The sequence below is a fragment of the Strongylocentrotus purpuratus genome, unplaced genomic scaffold, assembly GCF_000002235.5.
Source record: "Strongylocentrotus purpuratus isolate Spur 01 unplaced genomic scaffold, Spur_5.0 spur5_contig_843, whole genome shotgun sequence".
NCBI lineage: Eukaryota > Metazoa > Echinodermata > Echinoidea > Camarodonta > Strongylocentrotidae > Strongylocentrotus > Strongylocentrotus purpuratus.
In genome coordinates, this window is record NW_022145550.1 from 612,918 (window position 1) to 617,631 (window position 4,714).

Sequence of the window (4,714 nt, forward strand, 5' to 3'; positions counted from 1 at the left end):
GATGTACTTGACAAACTTCTATTATAATAGAAATTCACTTAAAAGAAAAATGTTTCATTGTTCGTAATTGAATAACTTGAAAGTCGCAGTTCATACAACCGCCATTTTCGTGCTCAAATCGTAGGGAATTCTGGGAATGAAAAAAATGTTTTATGCATGACCTAATACATAAAACATTTTGTCGATGGCCAATCAACGAACAGTAGTTGGCGTATTTTTTACGTCATTGCTCATGAATATTCATTGACCCTCCAAAACCGTCGTTCAAATCGGACAACCTATGAAATGTCAAAGGTCACGATTTTAGTTGGCCCTCTAGTCCTCTTACGAAGGACATACTGTGTATGATCCATAGAGATATATACTTAATAAGGCTAGAGTGCGGACTCTTCATACGCGCCCGTTCAAAGCTCTGTGCGCGCATGGAGCGCGGTCCGCCATTACTAAGGAGGGCACAACATCGAGAAATACCCGGATGTTCCCTTCGAAACTGTGCTACTGATATGCAATGTGAAGCTTCATTTTTCGGGTTGATTTATCGGTTTTCGAGTATGAAACGTTATAATTGTGGTATTTTGCATAATGCATGAACCCTTCTCATGCCTCAGTCATGGTATCTGGTGTAGGTCAAGATTAATTACGGATGTTATGGTGAGGTAAAAGGGACACAAAAAGCTATTTATATTTCAGTATATCTTCAATTTTCATCCTCTTGTTCAATATAAAACTGCGATATTACGACATTAAATATTACTTGGCTTTCAACCAATCAGAATCAAGCATTTGGGACTTGTATTTGATATTTATGTCATGATATTAAACAAAGTTTTATGCTACAGGGCCAATGCCGGGGGCCAATGTCTTTCTAATTCAGTTATTATAATAATAATAAATAATAATAAAAACGTTACTTATAAAGCGCTTACCACCGAAGTCTCTAAGCGCTAATTATGAGAGCCAAGGTTTATTGATTTAAAACGCTTTAAAGGTAATATATTCATTTTATGTTTATGGCTATTATAAACAGATTGATACTTATAGATTTGGGATAGAGATGGGTATGTAGATAGCTAGACACATAAATAGATGGATAGATAGATATAATATAGAAGGATAGGTAGATAATGAAAATGCAGATAAAGGACGATACTGAAGATAGGAAGAGGGGGAAGGAAAGAATTATACACATTTATTTTTAAAAAATTATGTTATTTACTCATCCAATCATTCATCTATCCATCCCAACATTCTTTTTCTTCTTCTCTCACTCATTTTATATCAAATTCACACCATATGTCTTTCACCCATTCTCTATAAAATCTCTATTTTTGTCTGAAAGAATAATTCAATTTTTTACAGTTCACTATAAATATATATGAATATTATTTAAAAACAGCTGATCATTGATGTAATAATAATTTATTCACACCACTTTTTTTCTCCATAAATAATATTCTCCTTGATACAGTGTATTTCTTATTTTCTTCATCAACCAGTTTTAGAGAATAAAATTATAATTAAATTTGAAGAAAAAAATGAATAAATGAACCTTTTATTACCACACGGCACACGTGTGTTGATATTCTACAGCATAGGCATTTAAGTTTTGACATTTTATCGGACATATATACTGCAATAATACATCACAATTGAAAGGACAGACATTGCAAAAACAACACCTCAGATTTTAGCCCCAAATTTACTGTCACGGATCATAGGCAACACAACCACAACAAATTGATTCGCCACCTAAGACAAGCATTACACATCCCAAAACCGCCACAATAACTCCCAAAACATAAATGTCAGGAGGCCAATGTCTATGTGTCAAGATGTCAGCGATAACGAACACTTTATTAACTAGTCTTGGCTTCAAGCGCACGCAGGCATGTCACATTTACTAATAATACAAAGACATTTCATCGAGTAATAAATGCAAACCAGAAATAGTAATTGAGCATATATATTCCAAGTCATCTGTATTGCTATGAAGAACTATAATTGAAGAGACTTACATCTCAGGATACTGCACTACACTATTCAGTGAAACCTCATAGTAACATGGTCTTTTGACATCATTATTCATCAGGTATAATAATAAATTTGAAACTGATTACCCTCAAATGTATACAGTAGATACAACAAGCCAAAGAGTGCACAATCTTATGGGTTTACATCTAGTGACATTATTCCATATAATTTTTCTGTTATCAAATCTCTTCAAAAGCAGTTTTCCATTTTGGAACAAAATTCAAATCTATGTACAAAACGATCTATGGGTGTGTATATGATGTGCATTACACAAGCTTTTTAATTGCCACACGTCTGTGAATTCTTCTCGTTTATTGAAAATGGGCTCACTTGATGTGAATTTCATGCTTTTCATCTTTAATGATGTAAATCACTTGGTTGAGAGCAATCCAGACAATGTTATAAAAAGGTCTACATGTTTATCTCAGGTTATCCATACTGTACCTGCAGAATCAAAGCACATGTAGAGTGCAAATAATTTGCAAAAATTATAGCAACTGAATCAGATACAGCAGGTACAATCATGAAGCTTATAGAGTAAATATTCAAATACAGTGTACCTCACAACAACTCAAAATTCAAGTACATTTTGTTTAACCCCTAATGTAATCAACTCTTCTAAGTTCCACTTTAGTTTGCCTTTGTGTAAAGTTAACAAACAGAAAATTATGGTTAGGTTGTGCAACTGTCACAATGTGTCCCAAAAATTTTATTTCATTATACAGAACAAAAGTCTCAGATTGTTCTGTTTTTTTAAAAGATTATTGAAAGCTCTCTCCAGTTTTAAACGGATTCACATTTCAATCATCCAGTAGATAAGCTATGCAGACAAGAGGCAAAATATAAAAGACCGATCTGTCTTTGTAGTTTGTACGAATGAAGTTCTATGTTTTGTTTTGTTTTTCCTGAAAATGCGTTCTCTCCAAAGTTGTGTTGAAGTAGGTCAAGCTGATCCTGGCTAATGAGCTTGCTTTCGTGGACTTCCTGCAAGAGAGTCCTGGTTTTTCCATCTCTCCTGTTTACCTTGTTTCACCACTAAAAGCTGTTTCTTGGCATCCTGCACTTGCTGTCTGGTTATATTCAGTTTCTAATCAACTCAGACAGAAAAAGAATAGTCATGTTCTTTTGTAATGTCATAGGGTTTCTTTGGAGGCACGGGAACACTTTCGGATGTTGTACATGGTTTTGCTGGGAGTCTTGAGCCATGGGTTTGTTTATAGGGAGGATGTCCAGGAAAGACAGTAGGCACAGCTCTAGGAATGAGATGTGGTGTGTAACATCCTTTCCTCTCTTGAGTGTATTCCTGCATTACAATAAAAGCAAATGGAAACAATAATGAGTTTTTTCTCATAACATGACAATTGTTCTACTATTCATGCTATTTCATGTGATTTTTAAGACTGAAACTGAAAGCAGCTTCCAGCCAAATAAATAAAATAATAATGATGTCAGCAAGTCATAAGCAAATTTGATAGAAATAGTGTAGTGTGCGGTGGGATTTTTAGGCTAGCCTAGCCTAGTTGGATAACTCCTGTGATGTGAAATATGGCAGGCTAGCCTGGCTTAGACCAAAAGCTTCAGTCTCAATATCGTTGGTTGTTCTACTGAGACTGCGTCTGGCTCCACTAGACCTCTGATTATATTATGGGGAATGTCAACAAATGTCAGTTTTATTAAAGAAATGACCCATATCAGACGGTTATTTCTGTCTAACCTGGCTTTGCCTTTCGGGCTTTAGAAATTAGAGACTAGAGTTTAGATCTAGAGTCTAGAGTCTAGTCTAGACTCTAGATCTAGAGTCTAGAGTCTAGTCTAGTTATTAAAATATAAAGAAGTTGACATTTGATTTTTATCTTGAAATTAGATAAGATAAAAGTAATTATATCATTTTATTCTAGACTTTTCTTTAATAGAATCAAGCTCATGGAGTTATATTTCCGAGTTGGACTCTCTGGCTCTTAGAGTTGCGAGCGACTCCAGCGCAGCAGAATTTTCCCATCACCATCCCCAGAACCTTAACCCATGCCTGCCCCAGCCCGGCGGGCGTGGACTGGCGCGCTCCGCTGCTGCAGGAGCTGCGGTGGCTTGTCATTAGACAACCCGGGTACAGACTACAGCTACAGTCACTGCATAAACTACATTTTTAGCTCTAAAATCTCCTTATTAATCAACATAACATTAAGAAGAACTTACTTGTGAAATATTATGCAGTTCCCTTTCTTTCTTCGGTTCGAACATCCAAATGCAACGCACGAACCTGGCTTCCCCAATTTTTTCCACGTATGTTGTGCACATTATCTTGTTGGGTCGTTCGTTTTTCTGCCCTCCTTAGTAATGGCGGCCACAGCTCCAGGTCCACACAGCAATTTGAGGGAGTACGCCCTCTAGTGTTATTAAGTATATATCTCTATGGTATGATCGAATCTCTTTGCTTAGTAGTATGTATCTCTATGTACGCTACCGATAGAAAAGTACAAGTTCCTCGAAATGCATGCCGGACAGGCGTATGAAAGATGACGTAATGCTATCGAAATACTATGAATGAATATTCAAAGCAAATGGCGTACGAACGAAGTCTATTATGTAGAGGCTCTGTTTCCTTGTCTAGGACTGGGACTGTAGTCTGATTTCAAGAAAGGAAACAATTTCGGGACAGTTCAAAATAATGCTTGGAAATGGAAAT

The 4,714-nt window shown here is 36.1% G+C and overlaps 1 long non-coding RNA gene across 1 annotated transcript; it reads right to left on the reverse strand.

Moving 5' to 3' along the window:
• Positions 1 to 1,528: 1,528 nt before the first annotated feature.
• Positions 1,529 to 4,386, reverse strand: LOC115925938. Its single transcript, XR_004064875.1, has 2 exons — positions 4,225 to 4,386; positions 1,529 to 3,334 (listed from the first exon to the last, which is right to left on the reverse strand). It is a non-coding gene; the product is annotated as an uncharacterized LOC115925938 (long non-coding RNA).
• Between the last annotated feature and the right edge of the window lie 328 nt (positions 4,387 to 4,714).